The 19,625-nt window shown below is 37.3% G+C and overlaps 1 protein-coding gene across 1 annotated transcript in view; it reads right to left on the reverse strand.

Moving 5' to 3' along the window:
- The window catches only part of SDK1 (sidekick cell adhesion molecule 1), an 824,383-nt gene that overhangs the window by 668,642 nt on the left and 136,116 nt on the right, over positions 1-19,625 (reverse strand). The window lies entirely within an intron of this gene.

A 19,625-nucleotide genomic window follows, 5' to 3' on the forward strand; every position in this document is an offset into this window, starting at 1 on the left:
CAGTACTTTGACTCTCTCTGAAGCCCATTGCCTATTAGATCCTAAAGATCCTGGTAAATAGTACAAACCCAGAGTCTGGCACAAAATAAGCACTCTATATGTATTTGTTTAAAAGGAGGGAGGGGGGGCTGGCATACACATTTTTGAAAATTGTCAACAAGATTCAGAAAAGCCCAGTTGCAAATTCTTCCAAAGACACCAGGCCCCGACAAGGCTGAAAACAAACGCAACCTTGCTAGTCTCTTCCCCATGGACATGAGTAGTGTTAAATATGGTAAAATTAATGAAAAGAAGTTGCTTCTGGCCGTCAATATTATTGCATGAATTTTGTGCCTGAGGTGAAATTTAAAATATTCTCTCATACCAAGTCAAGCAAATCTCTGAAGTCTCTAACCAATGATTAAACCATTGATCAGCACAGTTATTTTCCTAGGTCTTAATTCAGAGATGAAGCTTCACCTGATCTGAAATCTTAGAAAGCACTTTCAATTTCCTTGGGAATATGCCTGACAGACTTCTTTTTAATCTCCCTTTAGATAAAGCTCTCTGAAGATCAAAGGGGCCTCACTCAGGCAGATGTGTTTTGCTCTCAATGGCTATGGGGGAAAAACAGACTTTAAGCAAACTGCTCAGAGAATCCTTAAACAATTAGGCATTAAATAGAGAATACAAGCTCTTCAGAAATGTCAATGGATAAGGAAAAGCATGTCATTCACACACACACAAAAAACTTTCCTTGGAAAACCAACCTAGAAATAAGCCCTACCTGGGAAACTAGTCACAATTAAGTAGACAAGCTCTTCATAAATATTTAAAAATACTAAAGAAGTATACATACAGTAACATACATACAGTAACAGTTACATACATACAGTTACATACAGTAACCTGATGCTATTTACCGAAAGTCTTAATTTCTAAAGAATTTCTGATGGAATCACTTAATTGACACAAAATTCCAAATTTAAAATCAGCCTATACATAATCACATAATCAGAAAAATCAGTCTTTAAACCTGACAACATACTGTTACTATTTCATAACTTCATGTAATTAGAGAAAAGCCCAAATTGTGTAAACAGCCCCCAAAATTCCATAAACTAATTTCTGTTTATATCCTTCCAGAAAACATATCATTGGGCATGAGAAAGTCATATTTCACTAGTACTAAAGGAAAACATTCTTCTCTTGGACAACATGAATATCACATGAGGTTAAGAATAAAAAAAATGTTGAACATTTATCTGAACTTTTTCACAACTTGAACAACGATTCTCTATGCTTTATTTTTTCCATTCTAAAATATTAAGATAATTATTCATTTCTTGGATATACATCATTATAGATGTCTGAGGCAAAGAACTGCTTAAAATCCTCAACAAATACAGTAACAGTAATGATAATGTCATCTATGTATAACAATTAGAAAGCCAGGAAGCCTAAAAATTATGCAAAAGCAAGATCTCTAATAAACCTGTGATGCATTTTCAGATTTTTCCAAGCACTGTTTCAGTGCATAAGCTAATAAACAAAATCTAATACTAAGGAAAAGTAACTAAATTTTCATTTGGAGAATAAGTTTTAATTAAACACTGTCCAATTAATTTTACTGTAAAATTAGATGTATCTTTAATCCTACCTCTATTTACAAATCCAAAAAAAGTAGAAAAAATCACTAATAAGGAAACTGGTTATAAGACAAATTCTTAAAGGTTTCAGCAAACTTTGTTCTTTGTTCTTTGATAGCTACAAAATGTGCGCTATGATTTCCATTGTATTTTAGTAAAGATAACAATTTTTTAAAAACTTACTATAATAAAGAATTACCTAAAAGCAAATAAACTCACTCAAGGAAAGGAACATCTAGCCTATCTCTCCAAACACCAATAAGACTGTTGTTTTACCAGGTATAGTTTTTATCTATACCAAAAGTACAGTGGGCAACAATTCTTAAATGCCTGTGAATATGGCTCTTAAATTCATGAGTAAAAATATTCTCCTTTTTAACGGAATGTAAGTGGTATTTAGCTTCAATTCAAATGTTGCTCAATATACAAATTTTACTGTTGTCAATTATTGGCAATTTTTAAAAGTATTTTTTTCTACCGTGAAAGTAACATGTGCTTATAGAAAATTTTTTTTTTTACTGATTTCACTAAAAATAACACATGGTCTCCATGAAGCATAGATCAAAGTATAAAGAAGTAAAAAGTAGCCTAAATTCTACCACCCAGGTATAAACACATTTATCAACATTTTGTGCCTTTCCTTACTAACTACATGTATTGCTGTTTTCACAGTTGACTATATACACACACACACACACACAAACACACACACACACACAGACATATATATGAAGAGAGAGAGAGAAAGAGACAGATTTTTACCAGCATATTTATCAAAGGAACTAAAGACACTAATGGTACGTAATGTTTACCATGGATGATTCGTGAGTATTTCCAACTTAAAAAACTCAACGCCTCCAGTCATTTCCCGTCAATTTAAAGACACAGTAAATCATTAGTCAAAATCCTAAGCCATGAAAATTCCCTTTATGTTGTTCAATTCAACTCTGCTACGGAGAACGGGGGTGGGGGAATACTTTGTGTAATCCTCTTGACAGATTATCATAATCATTTGGATAGTTCTGCCATTACTACAAATGCTACAATAGAAAAGGAGCCAGTTGTTATTTTATGTAATAAGCAAGAATGACAAGCAATTTCATATGAACTGTGGATATGGAACATGGCTCAAAAAACAGATATACTCATTCTGAGATAAGAGTGGATGAAGATGGGTAAACCTGCCAGAAACAGTGCAAGGCTGAGCTCATGGCCCAGGCTAAAGAATCCAACTGACAAGACACAACCCAACTGAATTCTTGAGGTTAGGACACAAGCTAGATAAGAATCCTGTCTGTGAAAGAAAAACATTCACTTTGTTCTGTGGGTGAGCACCCAGAATGTATCCACTATCAGAGAGAAAGTGTAATGTGATACCGCCGTGCTTCCCATTAGTCCCTCTTCTGGGAAGAAGCATCTATGATGGAACATCTCACTGTCTGTTTCATACCCTGCAGAACACAGCTCTCAGAACTGGCATATAAAGCGAAGAATCCGCCTGAGGACCCTCAGGCTCTCTCCGTATCCCAAGAACTAAACAAAAGTTAGTTTCCCATGAGTTTTCATGTGTCAAATCATGACTGCCAATGTGTCCAATCATGACTGCCAATGTGTCCAACAGTCCCGTTCTATGAGGCAGAAGTCAAGGCATAGCCAGTAGCAAAACCTCACCTTCTAACACAGTTGTCCATTTGAGGAGAGAAAAGCCAGCACACCTCCTGAAAGTGGAATTCATTCAAAGGGATCCATGTCTATGCTTTACTATCAGTCCAAGAAAAAAAGTGATGGAAAATTACTGCAACAACTTTTATTCAGGAAGGACTTGGTCCATGTGAACATGTCTCAGGTGTGGTTAATACAAAATTCTCCTCAACATGTCCCTATGGTTGGTTGGGTATTTAGACCTATGGCTAACTCAGTGTTGACTCCCTGAAATGCTCCGTCGTAGGATGTAAAATGCTTCAGTAACCACCAACACCGTGCTCTAAACTGGCTCACCAGGCACTCCTTCCAGACCTTCCAAGTCCTGTGCCTGAATGGTCAGATAAGTGAATGATAAGAAAAAATGGGTCCACCTCCCTTTGTGGGTCTTTCCCATCCTCCATTAAATGGTTAAACAGGAAGAGTATGTTCTCAGTGTATGGGGGGGGCTTGATTCCACCAACAACCTAACAGTATACAAACTTCAGCAATTAGAGCAATGAAAAGCCATTCAAAGAAGAAAGGAAACTGTTCATAGTAATACCTATGACAGGAAAAACAATGGTCAGGGACACCAGAGTATCTCTACTAGAAATACCTCCTCTCAAACTTAGGCTTCAATTGCTGAGATCTCAAATTATGCTGAGGTTACTCATTATGTTTTATGTACCTACTTCTCCTAATTTTCATTTTTGGTTTAAATAGTTTTATTCATAGTTGAATTTGCATGTGTTATAAAAATGTTGAAAAAAATTATGATAATCTCTAGAGAATGCCATCCATTGTCACTAGTGACAAACTGGACATGAGGGCCTCTGCTTCATCTCAGAAGCCGAACCATATCACAAATCAAAAAGTCCACTACAGAGTTCATCCTTAGAATTCCACTAATCACTGTGAACTGGAGGCCCAATTCCAATTTGCTTTGGGGAGCTCCCTACTTGTAGTCTCACTTATACAGTTGTCTCCACCACACTCAAATTTTCTGACTCGATTTCTGTAGGAGTTTGTGCCCTTCCTTTCCAAAGTCTTCCTCTAAGTGTACCTTCAGTTAGTAATAATGTTAGACTTGGCAACACAAAGTATATTATTTTTAAAATACTCAACAGATACTATAGTTCAGTGTCAAATACTAAAGGAAAATCATATAAATGTATATTTTCTCCAGATAAGGACTAATTTAATGTACAATATAAAGTCAAGACTTATCCTGTAATAATCTATTAAAAACTTGAACTGAGGGCTTCCCTGGTGGCGCAGTGGTTGAGAATCTGCCTGCTAATGCAGGGGACACGGGTTCGAGCCCTGGTCTGGGAAGATCCCACATGCCGCGGAGCAACTAGGCCCGTGAGCCACAATTACTGAGCCTGCGCGTCTGGAGCCTGTGCTCCGCAACAAGAGAGGCCGCGACAGTGAGAGGCCCGCGCACCACGATAAAGAGTGGCCCCCGCTTGCCACAACCAGAGAAAGCCCTCGCACAGAAACGAAGACCCAACACAGCCATAAATAAATAAATAAATAAATAAATAAATAAATAAATAAATAAATAAATAAATAAATAAATAAAATTTAAAAAAAAAAAAACTTGAACTGAGAAATATGTCGTAAAATTGAAATATATTTCAGCCAGAATACTTTATGTGTACAAGTATACGCATATGTACACATACAATGAATGTTAAAAATGTACTATGAAGCAGGTATTAAGCAAATACTTATTATCATATTCTAAATGTTGTCTTAAAAAACAACTTTTCTTAAAAAAAGTAATTGACAGAAGGAGAAGACATTTCAAGTTTTAACTTTTCTATCTTGCTTTAACATAGGAAAACAGTTTCTCTATCCCAAAAATTGCTTTATATACATGAAATGTGCACTTATGTATTTCACTCAGAGAAAAATGTATCAGTGTAACAGTACACAGAAATAAGTACATAAAATATTTTTAAATGACTTTTACAATTGGTAAAAAAAAAAAAAGGTCATAGTTAAAACATACTAAAAGGCATTTGTTTGTTTTTAGATTAAAGCTACCAGAAAAAGAGAGGAACATTTTACATCTGCATGGCCCTCTGAGTCCAAAAGCTCCAAAGATGGGGAAAATGGCCCTGAGTTTTCAGATGCCTGGAGTGGTATAAAAGAGGAACTATGGGGCCCACATACCTGGAATATGTCAAAGTTCAGGTTTCTAAGTCACCATTAAATGTGAAAATTACAATAGAAAGAATAATACACAAAAGTCATGGATTAAAAGATACAGTACTGTAGAGATGTCAGTTGTCCCCAAGTTGATCTGTAGACAATATAGTCCCGTTCAAAATCTTTGCAGAGTATTTGTGTGTGTGTGTGTGTATGTCTCTCTGTGTGTGATTTGACACACTGATTCTACAAACTTATATGAAAATACAGAAAGGTCAATAATGATCAAAAAAGAATTAAAGAACAAATTTAGAGACTTTCATTTTCAAGTGTAAATCCTATTCATTAAACTAGAGTAATTAAAATAGTGTGGTAACAGTGCAACGACAGACAAAAGAGAACAATGAAACAGAATCCCTATTTGCTTGAGCAAAAAGAAAGAGTCCTACACATATACAGTCGTTTGATTTAGGACAAACGTGACACTGCAGTGCACTGGAGACAAGATGATCGTAATGATGATGTGCCAAACAGACATACATGTGGAAAAAAACAAATCTTGTACTCTATCTCATACCATATATAAGAACAAATTTCAGACAGACCGTATACTTGTAGATTATTCTATTTCCCATCAGTACTCTGACCATAAAGGTGATTTAAAACAAAAAAAAAAAAAAAAAAAGAAAATGAAGAAAATAGGAGGGAGGGCTCTTGAAAATAATACTATATTAGCAGACAAAAGAACAGGTAAGTGGGAAGATTGATTAAGAAAACCTCCCTGTATACAGAACAAAAAGGAAAAGACTTGTACAAAAGAAGGGGAAAAACAGCTAGAAGATAAATCCAGATTTAACTGAAATATAGAAGAAGTTCATTTATTCCTTCATTCAACAAATATTTATTGTACAGAGTACTAATACTGTAAAGACAGTGTTCTAGGCACTTGGGATAAAACAATGAAAAAAAGAGATAAAACTCTCTCCAGTTTTAGAGCTTATATTCTGGCAGAGTTGTATAAAGTAAGAAGAGAGACACAAGAGGAAAGCTATTACCAAAGAGATAATATTAGACATTTTCCCAGGGAAGAAAAACAGTTTCCAGTTTAAAGTAGCCCACCAAGACCCAGCCCAATGCCACAACACCACACTGAGGTATATCAATGAAAAATTTCAAAACATCAAAGATAAAGAGACATCTTAAAGTATTAATCTTCTTATATGTCAAATACAAGAATCAGAACACCATTTGATCTCCCAAGAGAATCACTGGAGGCTGGAAGGCAATGGCAAGACTTTGAAAATTCTGAAGGAAAATAATTCTCAATTAAGAAGTTCATACCTAGACAAGTGTAAGAGTAAAACAGGTATTTTCAAAGATCAAAAGGGTCTAAAAATGAACATCTCACACGTGCATTCTCAGGGAACTCCTAGAGGGTATGTTTTAACAAGCAAGAAGCAAAATAACAAAGGAGACGTGGAATCCCGTGAACTAGAGACAACAAAGGAGACCAGTGAAGGAAGCGGGTGGAGTGGTGGTGATGTGAAGTTCTAAGATGGGAGCTGCACAGAAGGCCCAGAAAACAACCAGCTCAGATTGAAGTCTGGCTCTTCGGGGAACATCTCTAAGATGAAAAAGGAACTGATAAGCCACCTGATGTGTTTGACTGTATTAAGCTGAATTTCATAGAGTTCAAGAATAAACCAGTAACAGGTATATAGAAAACCTGTGAAGAAAAGAAATATCCTCCATAGTACACTGTGTGGGCCAGCTATGGACAATAATTATAGTCATAACAATGTAAGCACCATGTTCAGATTCAACCAAAAGTTGTGAAATTGGGAGGATGAAAGGAAGGGAGAGGACAACGTGTATAATATGTGTAGCAATAGGCTGGGGAAAGGCACAAGAATCAGCTAAAAGAGTTAAATCCTCACCCCACAAGAACTGTGAAAGATAAAAAGAAGAAATGAATTGGTTAGGGATGCCAGGATTGGAGGAGCAGCAAAATGGCAGTACATGTTATGAACACCCACCTAACAGATAAAAACAAACCAGGCCTGGTGTTTCCCAATCTCTAAACTAGCAAAGAAGGCAGCTAAGGTGGGCTCATTCCTTCCCTTGGTCAGTAAGAATCTCAGCAATGACACCAGGCAAGCACAGCAACACCAGAAAGGGGGTTCAACTAAGAACCTCACTGAGAATAAGCAGCCAGAAGCAATGCTCCTCTTCCCTACCAGGTCTGAGACTCAATTTCCCCAAAGCAACCATGCAGCCCAGACTGGGGAAACACCTTCTGTACCCTCAGTAGGCACCAGCAGGAATCAGTGCAAGTCCTGCAGGCACCAGAAGAACAAAACAGATCGAAACAGCAAGACCAAGGCTCTAAAAAGTAAGGTGTCACTGGAAGCACTAAAAAAAGTAGACTAGAATCTGAATGCTGAACCTAAACAAGGTGACTGTTGGCTAAAATAAAAGGTTTAAGCAAGACCAAGAGTCTCCCACCATGATAGGCAAAATGTCTAAGACACAATTAAAAATCATACATCACATCAAACGCCAGGAAAATCACAACTTGAATGAGAAAAGACTATTGACTGATGCCAACACTAAGATGCACTTGTTAGAATTACCTAACGAGCTTTTAAGTAGCCATCATAAAGATGCATCAATAAGCAATTACAAATTCTCTTGGAACAAATTTTTTAAAAAAAGAAAAGATAATCTCAGCAAAAAATAAAATAGAAGTTATAAAAAAGAAACTGAACAAAATTTACAGAATTGAAAAACACAGTAATAGAAATGAAAAAAGAAACTTGCTGCAAGTGCTTAATAGGACAGTGTAGATCACAGGATAGAACTGGTGAACTTGAAAATAAAACAGTACAATTTACCAATCAGAACGAGAAAAAAATACACCAGGGGAAAAATATGACAGAGACTCAGGACCTGTAGTGAAATAACAAAAGATACAAAATTTGTATCACTGGAATCCCAGAAGGAGAGGTGAAAGCTAGTGGGGCAGAAAGAGTATATGAAGAAATAATGACTATTTTCCAAATTTAGCCAAAAAAACATAAAACCTACAGATTCAAGAAGCTGAATGAATCTCAAAAAGGATAAATGCCAAAAAATCCGTATCAAGACAAATTAATGAAAACTTAAAAATTACTGAAATTAGTGAGAGAGAAACAACACCTTACTTACAGAGGGATAACAACTCAAATGACAAATTTCTCAGCAGAAACCATGAAGGCCAGAAGGAAGTGACACATTTTTCAAGTGCTGAAAGAAAAAAACTGTCAACCATAACTTCTATATCAACAAAATTATCCTTGAGACATGAAGAAAAAATAAAAACATTCCGAGACAAAGGAAAACTGAAAGAATTCATGACTAATAAACCTTTTCTTGAAGAATGTCAATCATTCCCCCAAACTGATCTATTGGTCTAACATGACTTCTATCACAATCCCAGTACAAACAGACATTGCAGACATAGACAAGATTATTCAAAAAGTTACATGAAAAGGCGAGTAACTACAACAATCTTGACAGAGAAGAACAAAATGAAAGGAATCGCATTACCCAATATTAAGCCCTACTATAATACTACATTAATCAAAACTGTGTGATATTGGCAGCAGGACAGATACACAGATCAATGGAACAAAATAGAGAACCCAGAAATATATACACATAACTATGCCCAACTTACTTTTGACAAAGATGCAAAAACAACTCAATGAAAGAACGAACAGTCTTTTCAACACATAGAGCTGGAACAACTGGGCAACCATGGGTTTAAAAAAAAAAAAAAAGAACCTCAACCTAAAGTGTCACATCTTATGCTAAAATTAACTCAAAATGGATCACAGATGTAAGTATAAAGCTTAAAACTCTGTAAGTTTTAGAAAAAATAGGGGAAAAATCTTCCAGAACTAATGGTAAGAAAATAATTCTTAGACTTGACTCTAAATTAAACACATAAATCCATACAGGAAAAACCGGTAAATTGGACTTCATCAAAATTTAAAACTTTTGCTCTGTAAAGACCCTGTTAAGAGGATGAAAAAAACTACAGACTGGGAGAAAATATTTGCAAACCCACATATCCAATAAAGAACAAGTGTCTGAATATATAAAGAACTATCAAAACTCAACAGTAGGGAATTCCCTGGCAGCACAGTGGTTAGGGCTCTGCGCTTTCACTGCCGAGGGCTCAGTTTCAATCCCTGGTCAGGAAACTAAGATCCTGCAAGCTGAACGGTGGGGCCAAAAAAACAAAAAAAAACAAAAAAAACCTCAACAATAAAAAGGAAAAAAAGCCAACCCAATCATAAAATGGGCAAACAACATGAACAGACATCAAAAGATGTTCAACATCAATAACCATTAGAGCACTGTGAAATCACAATAAGATATTACTACATACTTATCAGAATGTCTAAATTTAAAAAATGATTATACCAAGTACTGGCAAGAATGCAGAGAAACTGCGCCATTCATACATTGCTGGTGGAATACTAAAATGGCACAGCCACTCTGGAAAATAGTTTGATAGTGTCTTATAAAACTAAATATGCAACTACTATACAACACAGCAACTGCACATTTGGGCATTGCCCCAGAGAAATGAAAAATTACGTCCACACAAAAACCTGCACATAAGTGTTCACAGTAGCTTTACTGGCAATAGCCAAAAACTAGAAATAACCCAGATGTCCTCCAACAGGCAAATGGTTAAACATACCATAGCAGATCAATATCACGGGATACTCCTCAGCAATAAAAAGGAATGAACTATTGATAAACACAACAACTTAGATGACTTCCAAGAAAATTATGCTGACTGAAAAAGAAAATCCTAAAAGGTTACATACTATAACATTTTTGAAATGACAACTTATAGAAATGGAAAACAAATTCATCATTGCCGTGGATTAGGGATTGGGGAGGGGATGGTTATGAAAGCACAACAAGGGACCCTTGTAGTAGTAGAACTACTCTGTATCTTGACTACAGAAACACAAACCTACATCTGTGATAAAATTGCATAGAATGTGTGCATGTGTGTGCACACACACACACACACAACACAAATGACAAGTAAATCTGGGATAACTTGAAAAAAATCTAAATACATTAATACCAATAAAAGTTCATTTTTAAAGGGAAAATTAAAAGAAAAAAACAATAAAATGTAACATTAAAAAGCATGGTAAAGATGAAACTCCAGAAAGTGAGTTGATTTTTATGATCTGGCTATATCAATTTTATCTTGGGACTTGGTTTTCTCTTATGCATATTGTATTTACACATTCTTATTGCACACTGCCTCAAAGTTTTGCAGAAAAACATGTATAAATAGACAACCAACCAACGTTGGCTCCAGGTTTATATAAGAAAAAAGAAAGCAGTTGTTAATTACTACAAATAGGAAGTAAATTACAATGAAAAAGTTAGCATTTTAATGAAAATGATGAAGTTCTCAACATAAAAAAGCCACATAACCTAAAATTCTTAAATTTTCCCTTTCTTCCTCTATCTCACAGCCATGCTTTGTAGCAAAATTGAATAATGAATGAAATTACTTTATAGATCTAGACTAATCCAAAATAAGTTTCTGGGCTCTACCCAGAGCTATCATATCAGTTCCTGTGGCTACCGTAACAAATACCGCAAACTGGGTACTTAAGACAACAGAAATGCACCCTTTTAGATTTCTGGAGGCCAGAAGTCTGAAATCACAGTGTTGGCTGGGCTGCCCTCCGTCTGGAGGCTCTAAGGGAAATTTTGCTCCTTGCCCTTTCCAGCTTCTGGAGGCTCTCAGCCCTTTACACGTGGTAGCATCATTCTAACCTTTGCCTGGTCACACTACCCCCCTCTTCTGTCTTCTCTGTATGTCTCTCTTATTAGTACCTTGTGATGGCATTTAGGGCCCACCTACATAATCCAGAGTGATCTCCTCATCTCTAGATCCTGAATTTATTCACATTTGCAAAAACCCTTTTTCCAAATAAGGTAAAATTCACAGATTCTGGGGATTTGATGTGGGATATCTTGGGGGGGGGGGCATTTTTCAGCCTATCACAGCTACTGAATCAGGATCTCTGGCTGTGGGGAACAGGGGTCTGCATTCTTTACATGCCAGCAAATCTCATGCATAGTCAAGTTTCAGAGCCACTGTCCTAAGTACTAGGAAAGGGGACTCCCACAGCGCCAAGGCACTCACCCTACTCAGGCGCTGGTACAGGGGCTTCAGCAAGTTTGGAAGAAGTGGGCAGAGTACACTGGGTCTAAGCTCTGCCACAGGTCCAGACACCAGTAGTAGGATGTGGACAGAGGGGCAGTGATGCAGGGTCAGTTCTATCATGGGGTCAGGATGGAGCTGAGGAAGCAATGTTGCGACAAAGGGAGTGGTAGCATTAAAAATAACAGTCGCGTGTAGTTTTCTCATGGTTGAATGAGGTGGAATGGGGCAACTGACATCAATAAGGGCTTCACAATGGAACGTGCTCTGTGCTGGGAAAAAACAAAAACAGAAAGAGCCAGAAAACAAAAACAGGGAGAGAAGAAAGGGATATCTCAGCAGGAATAGCAACAGAAATCTGATTCATCAAAAAGCTTACAAGACTTTTGGAAAAAGTAAACAATGGGAAGTTCTAACAGGGTGATGGATGAAGAAAGGGAAATTCCCACAAGAAGGATAATTCACATAACTACATGTATTCCTTTGAATTCTAAATGTCACCATAAATAGGACAATACTGTAGGAAGTGTTTCTCTAATATAACACAGCAGGTTGGCAAATATTTTCATTATTTTAATATTTGCAAGACAGCATTATGAGCTCTAAGTATTGAAGCAAATATACACAAAATTAAGAGTTTTCGTAATGTGACATTTTAGTAGTAAATGTTTTATTTTGTTATTTATGCCTTTTCCAAATAACTTCCTTGCTTTTTACTTTTGATACAACAATCACAAGGTTAACTTTATTCCAGGGATGTTTATTGTAAGAATTTCCCTATGATTCAAAATGAATTAATAAATCCATGTTACGTAAATCCATTGATACATAGGTACATAACTCCCAACCTGCCAGTTTGTAGTATCCATCACCTGCTTCTAGAGAGTGGCAGAAAGAAACCAGATGCCTAGCAAAGGCAATGTACAGCCAGCATCTAAGAATTTGAGATGGCAACATCATTCTAGAATCCTTAGGAAAGTAACTACTTATTCTGAAGAGCTTAGATGACATTCTACCTGTTCTAAAGAAAGCTGACATGACAAAGGCCCCAAATATGTTAAACAGATAAGATACAAAAATGTCTGTAACTTAATTAATTTTAATCATGTGAGTCTGTTTCAATGACCCTTGACAAATTTACACAATTTAACTCAATAAAAAGTTTAGTCCTCTGTTCCTGGTTCTAAGACACCAGTTTACTAATGTTAATGAGTTTTGAACAAATTATTTTTACTATATACGAAAAAAACAATATTATTCACAGCTCATAAGCAGAGACACCTATACACTGTGTTAACACCCCTACTTGGGGCCCATTTTCTTGGCAACTGCCCAAAGCAATGCCTTCATATACTGCCCCAAGTCTCTTCCCTACTGCACTGGTCTGACTGGCCATATACAGTTGGTTCATAGTTAGAGAGAAAAACTGTTAATATTGGAAAACGGAAAGTAATCAGGTAGAGCAGAGTTCCTGAACTCTGATGGAACTATTTAATTTTATGTGTTTTGTTCATCAAATATTTACTTTAGCTTAAATTTCAGTAAATTACTCAGTCCTACATTAAACATAAATTCTCAGTATCAAACATCTTATGCAGTGAAAGATAATGGAAATTAAATTAAATCTACTTAATTCCGATTCCAGGTCAATACAGCAACAGGAGCGAGGAGACCGATCTTGTGCTGAGGCGCGTTTGCCAGGCAGCTCCCCTCGCTGCCCCAGAGTCCCCAAGCCCTCCATCTCTCCGCTCTCTGTCCTCAGATGGCATCTCTTAATTAAAACAGAAAATGCAGCTGTCCTCATTCTTCCTCCTGCCTACTTTGCCTCTGACTCAAACTTGCCTGCACCTTACGTGCTCATCTTTTCATCCGTCTCTCCAGACACGGTGGGAAAGGGGCCCCTATTTTTTAATAGAGCTCCATGCTCCCTCATGTCTTTAGGGACCCTGTGTCAGTTACCTCCGTCATCTCCTTTATTTTCACTCTCTATTCCCGAAACTTAGGACATTGCTCAAGTCTTGTTCATCTTTCTCACACACACACACACACACATACACACACACCCCTCCCTCAGCCCTACATCATCTCCTTCTAGCTATTGTATTGTCTACTTTTCTTATAGCCAACCTACTGAAATAAAATACTAGTATCTTTGTCTCCACTTCATCTCCCATCCTCTATTCAGTCCCTTTAAGCTACCATCTTTCAGTGCCACTTCAGGAACCTGGTCTGGCCTACACCACTGATAACCTCTTTGTTGCCAAATCCAACAGACACCTTTAAGGACTGAGCTGACGTGAACTCCTGTGCCAACTGACCACACTAAGTACTGCTTCCCTTAGAAAACTTTCTCCTCCTTTGGCTTCCACAAAACTGCTCTCCTCCTGTTTTCTTACCTTTCTGACTATTCCATTTCAGTCAGTTTTATTTAGTAGATGAAAATGAACAAATTAGTCACACAAGTCTCTTTGCTACTTGGTATCTTTTGAGTTTAAATGCTGGATATCTACTGTAGATACTAATTTATCATGAAACATAATATTGTGAGAATATTTATCAACTATATTCATCAAAAATATAATATTTAATACTTACATACTGTTCCATCCTAGGAACATAGCGTATCTATTTACTTAGGTCCTTACTGTCAGATAGTTAAGCTGTTCAGTAAAGTGTTCTGAACAGACTTCAATAGCCTATTTCTAATTAAAGATGATCTATCATCACAATAATGTAATATATAACCACAGCTTCTCAAATCTGTAATTGATATGATTCTTGCTGCTGCCTCCTGATTAGAGATACTGAAGTCACCTTCGCCTCTCTTTCATTCCTTGTATGATGGTGGATAAATCCAATCAGCATTCCTCAGCAGGAAGATTTTAGAAAGCATGATGTTGTAGCACCAAGCCCAAGGACTTATTTCCACAATGAATAAAAGTAACAGATGCCTGGATTTGACCTCTCGGTGCAGCGCACACTTAAAAGATGAGCCCAAATAGAACTGAGGGTAGAGGGTTTGCCTTCAGAACCCTCTGGAGGAGCAGCTTTGAGGTGTCCCGAGCCCAAACCACAACCGTCTTTCTTGGAGAGCCATCCCTACGTAGCTTACGCCATGAAGGAAGAGAAAGGCTTCTGTGAACCTAACTTCTCTGTGTACGTGTGAAAAGAAAACAAGAGATTTCATTCTTATAATTAATCAATTATTTTCTTTACAGTGCTTATATGTTACTGCTTTTGTAGAGGCACTGAATGAATATCTCAAATTTTCCCTTTGTTACCCAGGGTCTTAAAATTGTTAAGTTACATCCTGATTGGTGGATTTGTTCACAACAGTAATCTTTCTTGTGCTTGCAATTTTAGTCAGCAACAATAAAGAGTTATCAGGTAGCATTTGACATTTGAGCACAGAGAAATAACCTTTCCAATTTACTAAATCCTGCTTTTAAAAAGTCATTACCTTTCTGAAAATGGGTTAAGCTGGAGAAGAAATGTAATCATTTAAGTATTTTAAAAGAATACTGATGGCATTTAAATTTAGAGGGGGAAAGGATGGTTTATTTACTAAAAGCCATTAGCATAATAAATGGCTAGCTATCAAGAAAAAGGCAAAGCTTGGCCTTTGTATCTCACCATACATAGAAGTAAATTCCAGGACTTCCCTGGTGGCACAGTGGTTAAGAATCCGCCTGCCAATGCAGGGCACATGGGTTCGAGCCCTGGCCCGGGAAGACCCCACATGCCGTGGAGCAACTAAGCCCGTGCGCCACAGCTACTGAGCATGTGCTCTAGAGCCCGTGAGCCACAACTACTGAAGCCTGCGTGCCACAACTACTGAAGCTTGTGTGCCTAGAGCCTGTGTTCTACAACAAGAGAAGCCACTGCAATGAGAAGCCCATGCACCGCAACAAGAGTAGCCCCCGCTCACCACAACTAGAGAAAGCCTGCACGCAGCAGCAAAGACCCAACACAGCCAAAAATACATTAATTTTTTAAAAAAAAGTAAATTCCAGATGACTTAAAGATTTCCGTACCAAAAAAATAAGACAGTAACGTTCAGACTAGGAGAATTTAGGAGCATATCTGTAGAACTAGGGAAGATAGGAAACTCTCCACAATACAGATAGATAACTGTGATAACATATTTTTTGTATTTATTCTATAGCAAAATAATAACAAACCACTTCAAAAATTTATAGACTGGTAAAAAATACTTCCAAAATAAATGATCAAAGAGTTAATACCTGATACAGAAAGCACTCCCACAAACTGAAAAGAAAAAGACAACTCAATGTAAAAATAGGCAAATAACATAAAGAGGAAATCCACAGAAGACCAAACTAAAGTGGCCAATAAGAAATGAAGATGTGTTCAACATGACCAACAGTCAGAAAATGTCACTTAAAGCAAAAATGAAAATCTCACAGGAAACTACTGAAATGCCCAATGATAGGGAATGCCTGCATAAACTGGCCATCCATACTACAGACACTACATACTGTAGTTAATTTTAAGTAACTTCGATGTATAGCTATTGTCCTAGAAGAAGGAGAGGAAAAAGGCAATTTAAAGACTCAAGGATAGAGAACGATCCCATTTATGGATCACATATTACTATTAATGAAGTCTAGTACATTTGAAATGTATATGGGTATATGAAGGTAAGTATGTGTGTGTGTGTACTTGAACGTGGAGAAAGATATGGAAAGATAAACCCTCCAATGTTAACATTAGCTGGGGAGAGGGAGAGAGGATGAAGAGGAGGCTGCTGGGGAAAAGTAACTTTTCCTTCATTATATGTTAATCGCTTCAAATGTTACAATTATTTTACTCTTGCAATTAAAGAAAATATTAAATATAAAAATTGTTTCCTCTAATGTAGTTTAATGTATAATATTTAATATATTAAAACAGATATAACTAATAGTGAATTACAAACCTGCTGAGAACACTTTTAAAATGAGATTGAGTCTATCTCCATCCTCTAAGATTTCAATAAGATTTCAAGTTCAGAGCTCTGTAACCTGTCACTTGCACAAAAAAGGAACCTAAAACCCAGCACACCAGATTTATTCATATTTCACATCACTTCATTAACTGTCCCTTCAAGAAATTCATCTTTTTCTCAACTTTTTTCTTGAAAGCTGTTCTATTGATTACATGGTCTCTAAAAAGATGAGCCACATAAAGACTTTCTGAAAGTCTGAAAAAGAATTTGAAGAGAATAAATTCATGGTAAAGCAATAATCTCATAAGCAAATGCACTTGATGGTAGAGTTTAACATCCAAAAATATTGTACTTGTAGCTAAAACAATACCCTGGGATATTAACCTAATCCTACACAGTGCCACTGATTTAATATTATTTATTCCTCAAGGATTGAATTCAAATACAGTTTAATCTTGTTTGGAAACAGGTATTGCTTAAAGTCATTGTTAACTTGTTCTACAAATGCTTTTTTACAATACAATGTCAGGAATCTACTAGAGAAAATTAAAAGCAGAGACTTGATAGAGTTGAATGGATCCAAAATATTTAACTTGATAAAGTTTTTGAAAGTTGGTTGTTCTCACTCATACTCTCTTTCTTACTCCTTTTAAAATCCTACTTTAATTGTAAGTCAAACAAAGCACTGAGAAAGTAATTTTAATTTCGAGGGGGAGGAAGGCTAGTGGAAATTTTGCTAACTCTAACATTTTAATCCAATTTTCTGCAACTGTATGATAAAGGCAATGGGCAAATATTTTAGAATTAGACAAACTTTGGTCCGTACCTAATGCAACCATTTCTTCATTTTGTGACCTCGGCTAAGTTAATCTACTTCCATGAGCCTCAGCTCTTCATGCACAAAACAGAGATAATACAACCTAATGCATGGAGGTCTAGAGAAGATTAGAGATAGCACACAGCATGTCAAGCACATAGCAGGTGCACCATGAATTATAGTAACTGATACTGTGATTATTAGCAAAATTTCAGATTTATACCAAGGCTATTAAAAATTCCAAAAACAAAACAAAATACACACAAATACGCATAAAACATGTATAAGTTAAACTGGCTGAACATTCCTTTACCCTAAGAGTATATTCTGATTTAATGCGCAAACTTTATTTAAAAGAAATATAATCATTAAGGAAAGCTTCCTGACTTCCAGCTCCAAACCAAGATGGAGTACACATACTTTTCCCTATTCCTCCTGCTAAGTGCAGCTAAAAACTCTGAACCTAATATAGAAAACAATCATAAAAGCCTCAGAAAGGTGGAAAGAACAAGTAAGATTGGCTAGGGACTCCAGGACCCAAAGAATGACACAGCAGTATATTCTTTTGGTTTTCTTTTCTCCTCATCCCAGATCAGACGCTGAAGATGGTAACCTAGAAAAACCGATGGGAGTAGACAAAAAAGTCTCCAAGAAAATCTTATCTCTAATAACCAAAGCACAAGGAAGGACACAACCTAACAATACAGAAAACCTTTAGACAATAACCACTCTACTCCAGCAAAATACCTCAGGAAAAAACCCCCCACACACCACATTCCTGTAAGCAGAAGCCAAGTGGGCTGCCTAGATTGTCACCCTTGCCCTGTACCATGGTACCATTCCTCCCATCCCTCTGAGGTGGTCTCAGAGAAGACAAAAGACTTTCATCACCATTCAGCAGTAACAAGTTCCAGCCTCCCCTCAATGAGTCATCTGTGCAAATGGGGATCATTGCTTTACATAAGGCACCTCCCCCCAATCAAGCTGGATACTGGCCTATCAAAAAATGGAATATCAATCAAGGATAGCAATCTAACAACTGACTGTAGAATAGAAATATACACAGCTAGGGAGAGGAGCATGGCAGTGGGATCACCTAAGGAGAACTAGCAGGGGACAATAAGAGTGTGCCCAGTTCTGAGTGGCGCACTTTTTAAAGAACTTTGAAAAACTACAGTTTTCTTGTAAAATGAATGGGGTTTTCTAATTCTTGGATGGAGTAAGGAAAGAGCCTTCCCTCTTCTTAGAACTACCTACTACTGAAATTATAGGTTGAATTCAGCCACTCATTCAACGAATATGTATTACCCTAAACACAGGGATACAAAAATGAGTAAGAGAGAAAAGGTGAGGAGGAGGTAGAGAAACCAGTTTGGAAAAAGGAAAGTCAAAGGGGCGCTAAGCACATGTGAAGTTGGAGAGGTCAGGGAGACCTCCACGTGGAGATGTCAAACAGGCAAAACTCGCTAGCAGACAAGCATAACTCCTGGAGGGACTACTCTACTGCAGAGACAGAGAGAGCCCACCCAAGGAAAAAGCAAACAGCTGGGGCCTGGGCCCAGGAGATATCAATCATCTCCATCTTATAAATCAGGACAGAACTAGACTAAGTTGTCCTTTCCAGGGGAAAAAGTACGTAGGAGAATAGCAGTGCAGGGTACAGATTTCTGCAGAGGTGAGAGCGCTATAGCAGCCTATGAGAGAGACAGAGGACACGGATGGGAAGGCTGCACCACGGTATCTCCTGAACCTTTTTGCTTCTTGCCAGGCTTCCATGCTTGTTGCCAAAACAACTGTAATTGCTTCCTGACTGCTCTGGTCCACGTCTACTTTAGCTCATTTCAATCCACTTTCCAATTGCAGCCATAGAGATCTTTATCAAAACTGAAGTTTGATCATGTTCCCTCCTTTGCTTAACCCTTCCAATGGATTCCCTTTGCTCTTCTTAGAGCATAAAGACACATCTCCTGAAACTGGCCTTCTGGGCCCTGCAGGCTGAGGGTCTTACCGAACCCCCCAGAACCATCTGCACCCGACCTGCTCTCTGCTCCGAGCTTCACCGGGCTTCCCTAAGGGCCTCAAAGAAGTGCCTCGGATACTAAGTGCACTGGCTGTTCTCTCCCACCACAGGACTCCACG

The sequence above is a fragment of the Balaenoptera musculus genome, chromosome 15 (genome assembly GCF_009873245.2).
Source record: "Balaenoptera musculus isolate JJ_BM4_2016_0621 chromosome 15, mBalMus1.pri.v3, whole genome shotgun sequence".
In the NCBI taxonomy this organism is placed as follows: domain Eukaryota; kingdom Metazoa; phylum Chordata; class Mammalia; order Artiodactyla; family Balaenopteridae; genus Balaenoptera; species Balaenoptera musculus.